General features: G+C 33.6%; 1 pseudogene; it reads left to right on the top strand.

The window, feature by feature from the left end:
* The first annotated feature begins 970 nt into the window (after positions 1 to 970).
* Positions 971 to 2,338, top strand: LOC139884529 (putative receptor protein kinase ZmPK1; annotated as a pseudogene).
* Positions 2,339 to 20,024: the final 17,686 nt, after the last annotated feature.

Genomic DNA, 20,024 nt, shown 5'->3' on the forward strand with positions numbered 1-20,024 from the left:
TTGAATGTGGCAAATAGAGAAATCAGAGATCTTCCCAAATTTCCTCCTCGCCGTCAGTATAAAGAACGACGGAGAAATTGGTATGGCCTACGATTTGGATGGGATGAAAGAACTGATGATTATAAGGCTGTTGTATTTTTACATAAATATTATCCTGGTAATGAATTGAAAGCATTGAAAGGTGGGAGCTCGATGTCGTTGATGTTGATGACAGAGCTGATATATACTCGATGGTGAATGATTCATGGAGGCATTTGGAATTCAACAACGTGCCAATATTTTCGTATGTGTATTACCCTCATGACTTAAAATGTTTGGATGGAGTATTCTACTGGTTTCACTACCGACACAAAAATGGCAGGTTCCTATCATTCCGTACAAGCGATGAAGTGTTTGAAGAGATTATGCTACCGGATTCCTTGTCAGGGCTGTATTCTATTAAGACAATGTTAGACAAATAGAATGATCTTTTAGCTATAATCCATGGTGGTGATATGACGAGTACCATGGATGGCGACAACACGTGTTTTGAGATATGGGTATTATGTCATACTTGTTGGAATAAGGTCTCAAAATCGGGCCGTTTACCAGTCTCTTGAGGTTGCTCGGATTTTGGGTGGACGGTCAAGTCCTTTTTGAATCAAAATTTCTTGATGAAGGCAGGGGTCAACTTCTTGTTCATTATCCTCAAAGCCAACAACTCTATGGTTCAGGATTTTATGAAAATCTTCTCGGACTCCTGCCATACAAAGAGAGTTTAGTTTCTGTGAAGAGAAGACTGATGAAAGATGATTTCTCTGATGTGATTAATATCGCTGATTTGTTTATTTGATAGAGTATTCACATGCAATAAGTTATTTCTGTACAACTAATAGCATAATTAGCTTGAGAAAGTCTCTATATTACAGAATAAGAGTATTGACTGACTGTATATCTTTGTTATTCTGTCATATTATGTTACCATGATAATATGAATTTCCAGACGGCTGACTATGGCGCAATCATTCTACGAAGATTGACTGTCGACTTTGACGGGAATCTCATAATATACAGCCAGGGTGAAGCAGCAGAAAATTGGATTGTTTCATGGCAAGCCATGTCTAATCCCTGCCTCTTGTGGAGAAAATAGTGTTTGTAAAAATGATCATGCTCTTGGCAGGAAATGCTCTTGCCTGCCCGGATTCACAGTGAAGAATGTATCAGATTGGTCTTATGGATGTCAACCGAAACTCAACATTCCTAAATCAAACTGCGAGATTGGTTTCCTAGAAATGAACAATGTTGAATTTTATGGCTATGATTTGGAGTTCTTGGAGAATGCCTCCTTGAAGGCGTGCAAGAATTCTTGCCTAAATGGAGTTTATTGCAAAGGGTTTCAATACAGATACGGAGTTGACGATGGGTTTTGGAGTTGTTATACCAAGGCTCAACTTCTAAATGGACGGCATGATCTTTCTTTTGTTGGAAAAATTTACGTGAAGATTCTGAAATCAAGTCTCCAACTTATGTTTGATGATTCTGTAAACTTAAATTGCTCGGGAATAACCAATGTTTCATTAACTAGAATTTATGAACGAGGAAAGGAAAATACTCCTGTGAGGTTTCTGCTATATTTTGTCTTTGCTATCGGAGGAGTTGAAACTATCGTCATCATTCTAGTTGGTTCTTAAAGGGCGACCAGAAAGACACAGAAGGTTACTTCCATACTGCTACTAGATTCAGAAGGTACACATATGCAGAGCTAAATAAGGCAACGCAAAATTTCCGCCATGAGATTGGAAGAGGAGCTGGAGGAATTGTGTACAAAGCTACCTTTGCCTGACGGGAGAGTTGCAGCTATCAAAAGATTGTACGAAACAAAGGAAGAAGAAGGCGCTGACCTCATGGCAGAAATGAGCATTATTGGGAATCTCAACCATATGAATTTGATAGAGATGTGGGGATATTGTGCAGAGAGAAAGAAAAACTTCTAGTTTATGAATACATGGAGCATGGATCCTTGGCAAAAAATCTCATCTCCAATTCCCTAGACAGTGAAAAGAGGTTTGAGATAGCTTTAGGGACAGCTAAAGGTTTGACTTATCTACATGAAGAGTGTTGGGATTGGATTCTACATTGTGACGTAAAGCCTCAAAACATACTCCTGGACTCCAATTACCAACCGAAAGTCGCAGATTTTGGTCTGTCTAAGCTGTTAAAAAGAAGAGGAAATATTCTGGGAAAAGACTTCTTGAAGATGAGAGGAACGAGAGGCTACATGTCCCCCGAGTGGGTTTTCAATCTGCCGATTACTTTGAAAGTTGACGTCTATAGTTATGGAATGGTCATGCTTGAGTAGGTTACAGGTAAAAGTTATGCAACAGATGTCCAGACAAATGATGGTGGGGAAATGGAGCAAAGGAGATTGCCTACATGGCTGAGAGAACAGATGAGCAGAGGTTTTACCATGGAATCACTCCTAGAAGAGATAATTGATCCAAACCTAGAAGGAAGATATATGACACTGCACAAATGGAAATAATGGTTTTAGTGGCTTTGAAATGTGTGGATGAAAATTGAAATGATAGGCCTACTATGTCTATGAGCCAAGTGGTCGAGACACTTCTGTGTTACCAAAGGAGAGTCTCTGAGTGAAAACTATTGACATCATAAACTATAAATATAGATCTTCAATGTGCATTTTTTAGTTTAGGAACTCTTTCAATATTGCATCCACATTAGATATAAGATAAGTTTGAAGATACTTCAGGAAGATGTAAAATCAAATCCTTAAGCATTAAATAATGTAGGAAGGTAAATCTTGTCAGAACTTCACCCAAATCCATGCCATAAATTTTACCATGTACTAATTGAACCAAAAACTCATTATTTTTTATGCATCGGAGATTAATCAGATTCAACTACCTGGAGACTTGCCATTAGTTTCTATAGAATATTTTGATTAAGTAATCTCTTCAAGCTATGCTTTCAAAGAACTGTAGAACTTAAGAGTAACATACACCATTATTTTAATAGCCAATATATACATATTAGTCCCTCTATTCCAAATAAATTCACCAAGATAGTCTCTTATGTATTGGTGGTATGGTATATGGTCCGTATGAGCAATGTGTAATCAATGTTAAGTATTATTGAGAAAATAGCGTCATCCTTCAAAAGTGTACCCCATCTCTGTTGATTTGGCTTACTTCACTACACATATATACAAAACCGTCGGATTTTGTAACCGAAAACTTAATTAGAGGACTCTATATTGGAGCAAGAAATAGAGTTATTCAGTTGAATTATTTATTATAGTTCAACAAGAAACAGAGTTATTCAGTTTTTGTATACCTTATTGGAATACTATATGTCTAATCTCTTTATTGAATTCTAAGTTTCATTGTTACTTATTTTAAAAAAAGTCGAAAACTATTGCAGCAAAGACTCAGAAATATGTGTTTGAATTAATATATCTTGCTAATTTGTTTAATTTTAGTTTCATCTTTCCTCATTAGGAATTTGGTCTCTTTTCTAGCCAAAGTATCTTAAGTCAGACATGTTTCTAAGCATGCTTAGAGATTTGATGCTTCATCAGGAATTTCGATGAAATTCTAATATTGAAGCAGAAAATCCGTCAGTGCCAAGTTGCAGACATTCAAAACTCATCCGGCGTATAGGCCTGAATGACTTCTTTAAATACGACGAGTTCCACTCACCACCATCCTGCGCATAATAATCCATCGGATAATTGCCGCCGAAATCATCTTCGGGAGAGCATTTTCCGATCACACCTCCACAATCACATTGACCACACTCCTGCTTACGGTCCATATCCCACCATCCAGTGGTCAAGTCCTTTTAGAATCTAATTACTTGATGAAGACACGGTTATTGAATTGTGTGTAAGATCAATGAAACTGATATTTTGTACGATACAAATTTATTATGTTTCACAAAAATGAATAAATTAATTAATATTAAATTTCTATGCCACCACTTCAGTTTACTCAATTCGTAAAATTTGTGAAAAATGTAGACCGATCCGTTGACGGGGATGAACTATAGTAATTTGTTCCAACTCAGGATATAAATAAAAACGAGAATAATCTTTTGATTTGAAAGGATCAAATAAAGACTCTATTTTGATCCATATATTTGTAACTTCTATTTATGAGATGTAAAATATGGCAAAACTTATACCAATAATTGGTTCATGTAGGAATGCACGTATTGCTTCACGTAAGAATGCGCGTAGAATATCAAAGTGGTTATTCATGTTCAAGCGAGTTTCAACAATACCCTTGTGACTATTAGAGATGTATGAGATGATCAGGTGTCCAATACTCCAACTGAATCGTTGTGAGCTTCTGGGCTCTTTCCCTTCCAAGCTCAGAGAATGGGATTTCTATTTCATATATGCCTATAACGATGGTGACAACTTAAATGCTTCTTTAATCCTAATATATTATTTTTAGGATGTACACGAAGGAAGTCTAAGAATCTAGAATTCTTATTTTTGGATAACAGTTGGACCATTGGTGAAATATTTGATCATATAACAGCCCGAATATGAATATTGTACATAAATATTATTCTGTAATGGAAATATTATATGGATTCACAATAGCCGATAGGTTTTTCTGTGCTCCATTTTCAAGTAGGAGGCAATTAACTATTGCGGCAATTACAGAATTCTGCTAAAATAACTAATAAGGCTCCTCGTGCCAGCCAGGATTTCGTAATAACGTCAGGATTGAATACAAGAAGCATTAAGGAACAAGTATGTCATGTAGTACTCAATCCTATTAGCTACTTTCTACCGAATACATTTCCTTGACGTTCTTTCAAGAAAATAGGATGGAAAAATAGATTCTGAATCGTTTGGATTAGTATATTTTCACATATCCAGCTAGCTTTTACACAACTGATTCCAAATTTAATTCACAAGCAAAAATCCTATGCCACTTTATCATCATATCCTGCAATCAAGTCAAACAAAAATATATTCATTTTCTTTTTTTTTTTTTAATAATAGAGAGTTCAAAAGAGCAACAAGAACAACGGGCAGAAGAAACAACAAAAGAAGAAAGACAAAATTCTTGAGGAAACTTCAAAGACAGCTACTTCGTGGAATCAGAAATTTTCGGCATCTTTGAGAAATTTTGTAGTTGTGGCAATTGTTTTCGAAATGGGACATCCTTCTTCAAAATCAAACGAGTTTTTAGCGCCAAATCAATAATAGCCTTTGCTTCATCCTTAATGCTAGGAATTGGAGGTTTGGGGGGAGAATGGCGGAGATGAAACATTGCGCCTCTTAATATCCGAGTCCGAGTCCATAAAGATGATCTCGAGCCGACAGGGAGAGGGGACAAAGGCAAGGGTCCTTTTGTGGGAATAATCTTCACACGAGCAGGTTTTCTATTGAGAGGGACAACTTTTGAAAGAGTGTTTGCAAGATAAATGAGAGATGGGCTTTTTCTAGAAATAATTTGGGAATCGATGAGAATAGGGAGTTTAGAGGCTAGAAAGCTGGAAAGATCAAGGATGAAAGAGGGGGAGATTAAAACATGGAAAGATTCAGAGTTGGGGTTTCTCGAAAGATTTACGGGAATGAAAGATGAAGAATTACTAGGAGGGTCAAGAGATGGAACAATTGCGAGATCAGGAGGAGGCTCGGACAGTGAAGGATGAACATCTTCATTTTCAGGATGGACTCTCAAATCGGGCGAAGGTAACTCTTCTGAAATTCCATGAGAAACCACAACTTCATTAATTTTCTCTTCCAAGCTTGAATTGCCAGCCTGAATAGGAACCTCATTTAAACTTGAGCTGGCAGGAACCTTAGGCTGCAGGCCTGAAACCGAGGCATCCACTGAAACTTCGCTAGCAATGATCCTATTAATATCAAGAATGAAATCTTGATACAAATCCTCTTCGATACCAATCTCGAAAACATCATACACAACTTGAACAGAAACACAATCCTTGATGTTGGCTTTGCTAGTGACATTTACGAGAAATTTAGCAACATCCAATCTGGATTTGTCTTCAGTCTCAACACTCATGCAAACATAGTCCCCAAAGCGACTAACTACTTTAGAAAAGAACTTGCGGCACCAAACATGCAAGGGAACACGAAACAAAAAAAATTATCGTAAAATATTTTGGCATTCCATACAAAAGGTGGTTTCCAAGCAATTCATGCGTCCGCATATTGTTGCTGGGTATGGTTATATATTTATCTGGAATGAGGATCTCCAAGTTGACAATTTCGAAACATAAAAAATACTTTCATAATTTGATTTGCTCATTAATTAAACAGTAAATAAGTTTACCGGCCAACATATATTTATCGTTCCGTTAAAACCGACAGGTCTAGAGATATCACAGCCAGTACTCGATCCTGGGAAGTCAGATCAGATGCATCGATGATTAATCACAGCTCGAGAAAATAATCCAGTTGGGTACAGGCAGGAATTACAGCATTATCTATATATGCGTAGTTAAATTTTATTGTTAGATTAGACTAAGATCTTCAACATAGAATTATAAATCAAACGAGTCTTAGCTTTACAATTTTTTTTTTCCTAGCAAACGATTTTATAGGTCAGAAATGTTAATTATGATAATAGCACAAATAATCCTTGTACAGGTAAGAATTCACTAGAAGCTCGTAAACACAAATGTTTAAAGAAGCTATAATCTTGATTATATGCGATAATTTATTTAAGTATTCATTTGAAGATTTGTAGAAGTACTCCAGTATTCTCCAGGGATCCCTGGCGATATATGCGCCTGGTATATAATCCAGTACGTACATATCAGATCAATTTCTAGAATCCTAGAACCAATTTGTCTTTTTGACATTTTTTCCCCTAATAATCTCATTTCCTGACAGAATGACCTGATTCATGCTTAGGGCTGGGATTATAAACTTGGGTATTGTGCTTCGGTAACTTACTCCCTCCCTCCATTTTACAATATAGATGATGTTTTGGTTAAAATGACATGATGCAATTAATCATGAGTAATGAATTTTGTCAAAAAGAATATATCTTATGTTTTCCCAATTTTTCATGTAAAGCTAAAAAATACATTCATTACTCATGATTAATTACATCATGTCATTTTAACCAAAACATCATCATTTGGGAATGGATGTAGTATATATAATTCAATCATTTGCGACATTACGGTTGACATTTCTTAACAGAATTTGTCGATTTTCACTGTGATAGGAGCAAGGCCGTTGGCGTTGTTGATACAGAGTATAGTGTCCATAATGGTGTTCAGACATATCTAAAGAGAGAGAATCAGTCGAACATTGGATTCCAGGAAGACTCAAAACTTAGAATCCATTGGAAATTTAATATTATATATTCCTGCCGTTTCAAACTCGAAAATGAGAATACTGAAGGATGATTTATCTGATGTGATAAGGATTGCTAATATGTTTATTTGATTGTGTTGGACATTTAATATTAGGTTCAACTTTCCTCATCAGGAATTTGTTTCGTTTCTAGCCAATGTATATCCAAGTCAGACATGTTTCTAAGCATGCTTAAAGATTTTATGCTTTATGTAGCCAAGTTAATTACAAGCTTTTTGAAGTCTTTTCTGTAATAAGTTGTGAAAAAATTAGCTAGAACTCGAAGGCTCAATTCACAGTTTCATTCTTTCTTGCCCCAAACAAAAACTAATCCCTAGAAGTCCCCCTCTTCCTGATCTTACTCGTGAGGCAATGGATATTCTCAACTTTGGTCTTGAGAATGGTCTGGTTTTAAGACCGTATTCCTCATATTCAAAAGCTCTATAACAAACAAAGAAATTTTGCAATGCCAGAATATTCTCTGCTCATAAACGAAGCTCCAATAAGTTCTGAGGTTCCATGTTGCGAATTTCGTGTGGTGGAAATCCTTCTGCTTTCATGTTTTGACTCCTGGTTCATATTGGATTTTATGGTGTTGGTGAGCTGTGAGCTTCCCTGTATTATCCCATTATCAAAAAAAAAAAAAAAAAAATAGCTTGGAGTTTTTCCACTTATATAAATACAATATGTTATCTTGGAAATTAGTTAAATCGATTCGTTTCAAGAAAAGTTAGGAAAATATGTATTCACAGTTGCTACGATTTTTTCAACTTTTGTAAATACAATCTGTTAACATACAAAAAGTAGTTAAACTTGAAAGATATACATGGTTATATGAAAATACTACCTATCCAAAAGAATCCATTTTGCCATCAGAAAAAAACTTCAAAGAAATCCATACTACCTAGGATATTTTTCAATATCATGCAATCTAGCTCTCCAAATGGAAATTTCACTCTCAATTTTTTTTTTCTTTCTAGAGAAGGAATCAAAGCGACGCAAGTGGCCTTAGCACTATTGCTTTACATACCTCTATATACATACATACTTGGAAGGGTAAAAATTTCATTAAAGCTTAATTACCTCATATATATTAGTTATATAGATGATTGACCATTGTGGTTTTCGATCCAATTTGATTATTCTTCAAACATAGATTATATCTAAGCGATGATATAATTGTATTTGTCGATGTTGTATAGTAAGATATTTAAAATGGAAAAAAGTTAAAACTATTTGTTTCAAGAAAAGTTAGGAAAATATGTATTCATAGTAGCTTGGATTTTTTCCACTTATGTAAATACAATCTGTTAATATACAAAAGTAGTTAAACTTGCAAGACATATGTGATGATAAAGTGGCATACGATTTTTTCATATCAAATTGGAATTAGTTCTAAAGACGTGGTTAGATGAAAAATATTCATTAGAAAAGTAGCTAGGATATTTTTTCAGTATTATAAAATCTCACCAAATTAATGGAAATTCAATTAGTTGGCACACACTTTTCAGCCTCCTTTATCAAAAGTTTTTTGACGTTGAACCACATATAACATGGCTCACCAAAACCATTCCGAACAAGGACTTCTCCAAAAATATTGGCCATGAATTAATCTTCCTTATCCTTGTAAATTAAATCTCCAGCTCCTACTTCTGGGAGTCCGTACTAATGATATACATTAGTGAATAATTTAATTTGGTTTCTATTTGATCTGGGCATTTTAAATTTTTTAAATTAATCTGGTTTTTCTTGTTTCTTATTGCAGTGTGTATTTCCCAGCACGTTCTCCTGGTAAGTTATGACTGTAATGGAAAAATGAAGAATTTTTTAATGGGATTTCTTACTTAATCTGTTTAATTGTGAATGAAGAATTTTTTAGGAGGAGATTCTTTTTCGACTTTTACTATTAATTAATGTTTTCTACTTCTATACATTGTGAATAATTAATACTATACATCAAATACATGTCGAAATCACGTTACATTTTCTTAGCGTATAAAAGAAAGAAGAGAGAGTAGTTATAATCCCATTTTGTTTTAGACTTTAGAGTGATAAAATAATATTTATGTTTCCTCTTTCATGTAGTTTTGGCAGCACGAATGTAACAAGCATGGGACGGCTGCCTCTTTTCTGTCCATGACTATAATTTTCACAGTCTTCTTCCGTACCACAGCCATAATATTGTTGTCGGGGCTAAGAAGTCGGTGGAGGATTACTCCAATCAAACGTGCAGCGAGGATGGAAATAAATGTCATGATCTTGTACTTGACAAGTCCCCATTGCACCCACCATCGCAGCCAAACCGGTAAACGGAAACTTCCCCCATGGATCTTGTTTCAAACAAGGAGATGTGAAATTCTCAAAAGCATCAGGAAGTACGTGAATGAAGGCCGTCGACAAAATAACTCCAGCCGCAAAGGATTTTATTATGAAGAAGAGATTTTTCTCGGGTTGTAACATCGACAACCATTTTCCTAGCAATGGAATACCAACTCCAACAAAACCTGCAATGAACATGAAAATAAATGCCACGATCTTGTACTTGACTGCTTCGGATTTGTTCTGGTCCTCCGATTCTGATTTGCACGTGCAATCTCCGACAACGAGGGTTGGGATGAGAATCAGAAGGCATAGCAACAGATGAAACTTCGACATGATTGAAAGAATGAAAAATCCAATGCTTTAATAAATTAGGATTTTAAGATTTTTTTCGTAGGAATTAAGAAAACTAATTTAGCAACATGATGGAGTAGAATTTACGATGAAATTCGACATGATTGAAAGGAAAGAAGAAAAACGAGTTATGGATTAGGATTTTCAGATTTTATTTTGTTAGGAGTTAAGACTTAAAGGGTGTGGTTAATAACAGAGTGAATGATGAGTTTATACACAACAGAGAACTGAGGATCATATCAATGCCGACTTAATCATTTTGGAGGCCGTAGGCGAAATGAATAAATCAAAATATTTTATTATATAAAGTTTAAATGTCTGTATAAAAATTTGTAACGTATAAACTTTTTTTACATATTTGTATTGCTCCAAAAAAATGATAGCTTCTTATTCAAGAATTATATCGAGTAAAATATTTATACAATTTTTTTTTTTACTCCAAAACAATATATTTGTTTTAGGTTTATATAATTTTAGGACTAATTTATCTAATTTAGATGGTGTGATTTTTTTTCCATCCATTAGATATATTAACTAACATAAATTCTACCGCTTCGTGCGCTAACAGTTGGAATGAGGGATTAATCTCACGGCTGCCGACGGTGAGATATCGAGGAGACCTAAAAAAACTAACATACATTTTACACTGCTTGATCATTAATTAGTTCTGGCAAACTCCGATTATTATTTAGAGTTATGGGTGATATGGCCGGTCGCGCATTGCAGAGCCTCCGAGAGATTTCACAAATCACGGTCTATATCCCATGGACCAAGTTTTTGGACCATTCCTGGATAAAATAAATTTAGGACGAATCAATTTCAACATATTTTAATAAAACGTTGTGGCCATCCCCCACTCTTTTCTCTTAAAATTAATTAATTATATATTCTCTTAGTTAATGAATTTTGGCTTTTTGCAACTACGGTGTTTCATATACATCATGGTTTGAATCTAGAAGCTATTTTTAGCCTGCACGTAGATTAAATATGTCTCGATCAATCATAAAATTAACCATGCCATGCCATGTTTATTGAACTCATGGCGCCATGCCATGTTTATGATTGATATTGTTGGGTATAAAAAATTCTTGAACAAATCATGATGAATCGGGATACATGTCGTGCGATCCTAGTAGTCTTCTCATTAAGTTTTTGGATTGATGTTGTTGGATATATAGAAAGAATTCTTGAACGAATCCTAGATCGACTTATATATATTGTTGCATGCTTTCAAGGATCTTGAAGTCCTTAAACAATCATGTTGCATATGGTATATAACCTTGCTTACATTGTACTAGTATAGTATAAGATAAAAAAATTTAATTCATTACAGGTCTTTATTTTGGGGAATGTGCGTTGATCGGGAATTCAGGGAGACCGATTCCCTCCCCTCGCGCTTTATTTCAGCAGCGCACTTTTGTGGGGATACTTTTCGACGAGTACCCCATTGGATAGTATTCTCGCAATCATAAGCATTATCGGAGTTCTCATTGTGGGAGTATATCTCGTAGTCTTTTTTATTTATGCGCCCATGCATAGGAGGGTAACCCACTTTTAACTATAAAAATATTTTTTCTTAGACTTTATCATAAAATGAATTAATTTATTTAGTTTTTCTTCATTATTTTTCTAATCATTGTAGTTGAGGACCATCGCGATCCACCTACCTATCTTTGTTGTAATCATGACTGTCGCCGTATAATTTTTTTATATAAAGTTGATATGTTTGTGTAAAAATTTGTAACGCATAATTTTTTTTACATATTTGTATTACTCTGAAAAATTGATAGCGTTTTATTCAAAATTATGTTGTGTAAAATATTTATACATTTTTTCACTCCAAAACAATATTTATTTTGTATTTATATAGTTTTAGGACTAATTTATCTAATTTAAATGGTATAATAATTTTTTCCATCCATTAGATATAACCAATCAAAGAAAAAAAACATACATACATTTTACACTGCTTGATCATTAATTAGTTCTGGCAAACTCCAATTATTATGTAGTTATGGGTGATATGGCCGGTCGCGCATTGCATAGTGGTTGCATGCACGCCTGCGGCGTAGTATCCGAGTTTTTGGACCATTCCTGGATAAAATAAATTTAGGAAAAATTAATTTCAACAGATTTTAATAGAACATTGTGGCCAATCCCCCTATCTTTTCTCTTAAAATTAATTAATTATATTCTCTGTTGGTTTATGAATTTTGGCTTTCTGCAACTACAATGAGGGTGTTTCATATACACCATGGTTTGAATCTACAAGCTATTTACATAGATTAAATATGTCTCGATCGAGCATAAAATTAACCATGGCATGCCATGTTTATGATTGATATTGTTGGGTATAAAAAATTCCTGAACGGATCATGATGAATCGAAATCCATGTTGTGGGATCCTAATTGTCTTCTCATTAAGTTTTCCTAGTGATGTTGTTGGATATATATAGAAAGAATTCTTGAACGAATCCTAAATCAACCTATATTGTCTCATACTTTCAAGGATCTTGAAGTCCTTAATTACATATCCCTCCCTCATGATTCTTCCAAACTTGCCCACATGATTTTTAGTTTTTGTACAAGAGCATAAAATACTTGTAGTTTTTATATAATAAACAAAACCACTTTAAATATAACAACAAACATTCTTATGATCATGAAAAACAATCTTAATTCAGGATTATATATCTAAGAAATAAAGAAGAAAATATAATCTCAATTAAACAGATAATTAGGAATTCAATACTTAAAAAAAAACTTCAAATTAAAAAAATTGAAAAAATTGTTGTTGTTTTTTTTCTTTTTTTGATACATGGAACATCGAAAGCCTGGCCAAAGCCCAGGAAAGATGGAAACAAGGAGAGAAAAACAAAGAAGATTACAATCCAAACTAAAGCAATAACAAGAGGGAGAAGAGCAAAAATTGTTGTTGATGATAGCTAGTAATTATTATAAATTGATTGAATGAATTCGGATTGATTATATATATCTGAAAGGCACTCAGATAAATGCTCCGTCGATTCCTTAAATCACTGAAAAAATTATCTTTTTGACACATTATATGGAATCATTAGTTAAGTATATTGTATTGATTTACTAAATTATCTAAATTTGTTTAGTATAATGCACTATTTCCAAATAATATGTTAAATATGCATAGACATGAAGGGCACAATAGGAAAAACTAATGGAAAAGTATCCTTCTACATTAATATACCAACTAGAAAATTAACGATTTACTGAGAAGAGATTCTCAGTTTCGAGTCTTCCCAGACTCCAATGTTTGACTGATTCTTCCTCTTTAGATACGTCGGAACACCTTTTTAGACTATATACTCATCAACAATGCTTAGGATCCCCCTCGATACTCCATGTGTAATCGTCGAATTTTCGACCTCCTATTGTATTCTCGTTTTATTGTTAGTATTGAAATAAAAACTTCTATCAAGAAAAAACATTGCAGAGAGTACTCTTGCTTCGATCACACTGATACTCGTCAAGTTCTGTTGTGAAATTTCAACCATAATGTCGCAAGTGATTGAATTACATATATGATAGGTGCCGGTTTGTCATAATTAATAATTAAAAAGAGCCTCATTTGTCCGGATCAACGTGAATATCCTCAGTGCCAAAGCCAAACTACTAACAATAATTACCAACACTCATTGGAGTAAGTGTTGAAATTGCTTGTTTCTTGAGGTTTGACTGCCAAGAGATTCTGGAGAGTTTGGTATGCTCTAGAATGGAGAAGAAAGGCAATGCAGCTAGCAGGAAGAAGAATGCAATGAAAATAAAACTTGGGAAGAAAAAATTTGAACATCAAGAAAAAGTTTTTTGAAAAGTTGCAGCCAAAGTGTTCTTTGAGGTGTTAAGGAAGAAGTACTGCGAGAACGAGAACAGACCGAAACTGGCTGCCGGAGATAAGCCTAAAATCAGTTCAGGCCAAGATGGCGAAGAAGAGATTACAGTTGCAGAGAAGGATGGAATTGCACATCGACAGAAGAAGAAGGACCTTGTTGTAGTCACTCAGAAGTTCAAGGGTGTCGTTGCAATTATAGAAACTCTCGTCACCGGAAATGCAATTGAGATTGTTGTGGCTGGAGAACTGAATGGCGGACCACCGGAGATAATCCAGTTGACTCAGGAAGATGTGAGCTACGACGATATAATCGGTAATTCATCTACAATTCTCTCGGTTGAAAAGCCTCAAATCTAGTTAGAGTTTTGTGCTACAATGTCATTGTTCTTAGTCCGTTTATGAAATAAATTAGGGTTTTGTCTATCTTTCTCTGTAGTTGATGGATTTTGATGATTCAAAAGGCCATTTAGGGTCGATTCAATGCTACGAATCAGACGGTGAAGTCAATTTTATCGATTATCTAGTAAGGAATAAAATGTGTGCTCGATCAATGTGTGTTCATGTTTTGCCGTAGAAAATTGGGGAAAATGTATGCAGAGGACTTTTCTTGTTCTTTTTGGTTTCTGCAAGATTAGAGCATTAAGATGATGAGAATGGACATTATTTTTAGTCTATATCAGTTGAAGTTCAAATAAGTCCTATAGTCATTTTGATTAAGAGAATGAAGAAGTAGAATTATAGAATTATAAGAAGAGTATTTTGAAGGTTTCTGCAATGATCACAATCATCTGTCATAATCGATCAAGAAATTCAATCCCAGAGTCAACATTTGAAGTTTTTTGCTGGTTTAATTTGATTCTAAAGAAGAAAAAGTTTCTATTGCTGCTTTTACCAACTTTACTTTACCAAAATCAAGTGAAAATCGAAGAGAAGTGAAGAGTAAGAAAAGGATAAGCGGTATTTGAAGTTTTTGGCATTTTCTGTAATCTAGTTTTGCAAAACCACTAGCTGTTTTGTGCTTTTTGCTTTTTTGTTGCAGCAAAACAATTTCCAATTCATTTTCATTTATTGTAATTAAAGTAATGACATCTACGGTTTTATTGAAACTAGTATATAAAGTCTTTAACTCTATCTTTATTCTTTATGAATTGTGAATGAAAATCAGAGAAAAGCATTCAGAGTTCTTCACCATTTTTATTAGTTTTACAAGCCTTTCTTACTTGGTACTTAAGAAAAATTAAATCAATCAAGTCTTAGTTTTATTTAGGATTTCCAACCCCAAATCCTGTGAGTTAAACCCCGTTTAAGTATTTCTCATCAAATCAATAAAAATAGAAGCTTTTTAATCAATGATTTTGTAATTTGATAGCCCTAACTCTTTTCGACTAAGTCGCCCGAGAAGCAACTTAACTAGTTATAACTCAAACCTAATCTAACAACCACTTGTATTTATCTCGATTTTATCAAACTAATTGATCAAATGTACAAATGATCTACTTAAGAATAATCTTAATATAATAAAGATAAACCTATTCTTAAACTAGATACTATACAACAGCGGATAAACAACCAGTACTTACTAGAACTAAATACAGTTAAACTACTTGAGGAACAATCTAAGTATAATAACTGTAAAACAGAAGTACGGTACAACCTAACACAGTTTATAACTAATAATCAATAACAATTCAGAGTATGATAAACTGTGAAAGATAAACTAGTACTTGGTAAGAAACAACTAAACCAATACTTATAAAAAACTTACTTCCTACAGAAAAACTAAGTACAGTAATAATTGAAGTGATAGGTCAGTAGGAAATGAACCAAGACTTACAGTGGACTCCTAAGGTCCTGTTGGTACACCTTAATTGAGTAAGTTGTAGACGCTTAAGTCCTTCATCTGGATGACGATGTTGACCGTGACTTAGCGTTCCAAGTGTCGAATAACACTGTCAATCTGACCTTGAGTTAGTGCCCTCTTCGTGTCGAACCAACTCAGTCAATTGGATACTGAGTTAGTGCCTAATTGATCTGATTCAGTTGAGTTGCTACTAAACCAGAACCTTCTGATCTGATTCAGTTAAGTGATTACTGAATCAGATATGTCAGCAACAGTTGTAAATGAGTGTGATCTTCTAGATATGATAATCTAAAGATCAAATGAGCCATTTGTACTATGAACTATTTGTGATGAAAGTCTCCTCTAAGTTAAACACGTTTGTGCTTGTTGCTAAGTTAAATGTGATTGTGCTTGAGACATTAAGTGAATGAATCAATCCCGAAAATCCTATTTCTTCGATCGAATCAAAAAAATAATTTTCGAATTCAGAAATAGGATTTCTTTCTAGTCTATTTAAATATATGTTATATATAGAATATGCCATTTTTTGTGTCCTTTGGAAGGTTGATGGAGTTAAATTGATTCGATCTACTGACGTACTAAAAGATAATAAGTCTCTCTGGACTGGTGGTGAGGTTTAGAGACTTATAAAAAAATCAAAGAATCAATACTAAGTTAAACACATGTAACGACCGCGACCCACGTTTATTTTCTTAATTGAAATTGAGCCAAGTGGTCTCATAAATAAATTCTTAAGTTGATTTTTCTATCGATACGAGTTAGAGTAGTGATATATTTTCTTTTAGATTGTTTTGAATCGAGTCGAGTGTAGATGCGAATCGAATAAAGGGAATGTTGAAAAAATGGTATTAAATGTCAAGGACATTCATTAAACAAAAGAAAATCTAAAGATTACAAATAATGTTATTATCAAATAACTAATAATGTCCAAATACAAACATTAAAGTTTACACTAGATACATTTAGAATATATATTGCATAAATTGACATTACCACTTACACTCCACAAAAATGAAATGAGATTTATAATTTAAATACAAATATAGACTTAGGAATTTCAAAGTCTTTGACCAACATTTCAACACTACTCTGACAACACCTTGACTAACCACAACTCCTCTGTCATTACACAATAAATTCTATCGCCACCTACAAAACTCCACAACCTATATCAGACATTTTCTTCTAGCCAACTCCACAATTCACTCTACTCTAATGAATTTTCAATTTTTGTCGGTAGAAAAATGCCACCAAACCTCTCCAAATCGACAGCCTGCAAGGTAATAAAAACCAGAGAGACCATATTGTTATTCATTCAGTACGTGACATAAATCTTACACGAAAAATCAAACACAAAAATTTTCACAGTTCAATAGAATTCGGCAGAGAAACAAACAACAACTTCCAGCTACACTCGATGGGTTCTAAGCCCAATCCAACAGGTAAACATATGATCAAATCAATACTGTAATTTCAAACTATACAAAATTTTCTAATATTATCAAAAATAAAATTCTAACAGAAAATTAAATTAGAGAGGAGAGGAAGACTTATCTTCTTCAATCTCGACTCTGTCACCGAGTCAACTCGAATTGACCGAGTGAGCAAGCGCCATTTCGAGGGCGACCCAAACTTCGAAGTTCATCACCACGTCAAGACCGAGTCACCTCGAGCCAAATCGAGCCTCGTCAAATCAGATCGGAACTTCAAGTAAGCCTCCGTCCATTTTACCTAGCCAATTAAAATAAAAACTACATTAGAAAGCTTAAAATGAGGAGGGAAAAACATATTAAAGAATCGGAACAAAACCCCAAAATTTGTTCATGTGACCGAAACCCTAAATTTAAAATTAAAGACATTAAACGAAATCAATTAAAACCAACCTTTGAAACATGATCAGTGTCTCGTCCGCCGTCGATCCCGACTAAAATCGCCAGATTCTGGTCCGGAATCGAATGGCGGCGATGTCACAGAGAGAGAGAGAGCGAAATAGAGCGCCCGGGGAAGAAGGAAGAAAATGACTGAACTGTTCGGTTCAGTTGTTTTTACACTTCATTCAACCGGTTCAATATATTAAAAGACTATAATATCTTTCCGGTTCAAATAATCTATTTTAACATAAAACTAAGTCAGGGACAATACTGTCACTTTGCGTATCAAAAAAATGAGTTCGGTTTGTTTTAAGTTCGATTCGGTTCAGTAAAATATCAGTCTTCCAACCCTAAAATAGATATTTTTATCTTCCAAATCTAATAAAATCATTTTTATTCGATCCATATCTATCAAAATTTTACCATAACTTAATATTAATATTACAGACCTGATTATGTAAAAATTTTGTAATTAAGTAATCAGATTTAATAAATCTTAAATTATGGTTTATTTAAGTGATAAATAAATAATTTTAAGTTATATAATTGGGTGAAAAATAAATTAAGGTAGGAATATGTATTAATTAAATATATAAAATAAAAAAATTATTAGGATTAATCAAAAACATTATTTGATTTTTATGAATATTTTACATGTAGGAAAATATTTTTAATAAATTATTTGTCATAAGAAAATGAATTTAAAAGTGAATAATTAGTAAAATATTATTGTAGAATCCGAGTGCGAAATCGTAGGAAATAGTTCGAGTAATATTTCTACGAAGTAGTTGATTAGATGATTTATTAATAATTCTAACAGGTCGTTAGATTTCGTTGACGTTAAATCGAGCGTACGATTATTTCGAGGTGAGTTATTTTTCATTATGTGATAATTTAAATATTTGTCAAATATATACTACGTCGTATAAAATATATTTATTGTTTTAAGTAATTTATATACGACATAGTATTGTATATAAATATGAATTTTGGTATAAAAATTTGGAAAAAATATTCTCAAAATAAATTAAAGCAAATTTTGCTTTATTAAAATAAATTATATAAGAACCCATTACATCATTTGTTTATGGTTGTTTAAGTGCGATTCAAGTGATTTTATTTTTATTGAAAGGGCCTAGTACCTCTGATCAGATTGTATGCTTTACTATGACTAGGGGTGGGCAAAATCGATTTCGGTTCGGTTATCTTAAAAAACTTAACCAAACCAAAAATATCGGTTATTAAAATTGATGAACCAAATCCGAACCATTTCAAAATCGATTTTATCCAAAAACCAATCTGTCGATTTTGGTTGGTTTCGGTTTTAACCAAACTTTTCTTAAACTACAATTTTATAATATATGAATTACGTGCAAGGCTTTGTATCTAATCCTAATTCATTTCTCCAAATTAGTTCAAGTTGGGAATAATATTTGTGACAGAAGCGTACAATAAGAGCATCTTCCTGCAAGTATCCAAGGAAAACATCTCAATTCCAAACCATAAAAATCATTTAAGTCATAATAAATAGAAAAGATGGAGTTGGAGATGATCCAGAAGCAGATAATAAACTCAGAAATAGGTCATGAACATACGGAAATTGTTTGGGCAATAGCTCTTGTCAGTGTAACAAATTGAACATGACAAAAAAGATATGCACACTGGACAAATTCTAAGGAATAAAGAATAATATTTAGGATATTCCTTAATTTTGGTTCATTTTCGGTTTTAACCGAAAATCAATTAAACAAAACCAAATTAACCAAAATAAAATGGATATTTTCTAACAAACCAAAACCGAACCATTTTAAAAGACTATCCGAACCGATCCGAACAGAACCAAATTGATCGGTTTGGTCAAGACCATAGATTTGGTCGGTTATTGCCCACCCCTAACTATGACTATCGCCTAGCGTCTAGTAGGGCCGAGTTCCTAGCATAGGAACTCACATACGTAGGTAGGATCATTATGTTACCTCGCTACTAACGTTATTGATCCATTATTTGATTTTTACTGTTGGGTTCATAATGTGTTAAAATTTTGATATGGATAATATAAAATTAAAACAATTAATTTGATTGATTTAAAATACACTATGAATGTCAAATATGTTATCAAAAATTGAAATTGTTCATAAACAAAAATCCTCACTAAGCGTATAGCTAACGGATTTCTACAAAAAAACGTTTTCTCCAGGTTAGTCGTCGAGACGTGGACCGGTGTTCGTAGTGGTAATCTACTCGTGTAAGATAAGGAATAAGGTGGGCTCTACGACATTAGGATATCTATTTGAGTAACTATTTTCAATCCTTTATTGTATAATTATAACTTGATTTTTCGAAATATTTGATATTTGTGTAATATGAATTTATTACTTAAATTGGAAAATTATTAATTATGTG

The sequence above is a fragment of the Rutidosis leptorrhynchoides genome, unplaced genomic scaffold, assembly GCF_046630445.1.
Source record: "Rutidosis leptorrhynchoides isolate AG116_Rl617_1_P2 unplaced genomic scaffold, CSIRO_AGI_Rlap_v1 contig565, whole genome shotgun sequence".
Classification (NCBI taxonomy): Eukaryota; Viridiplantae; Streptophyta; class Magnoliopsida; order Asterales; family Asteraceae; genus Rutidosis; species Rutidosis leptorrhynchoides.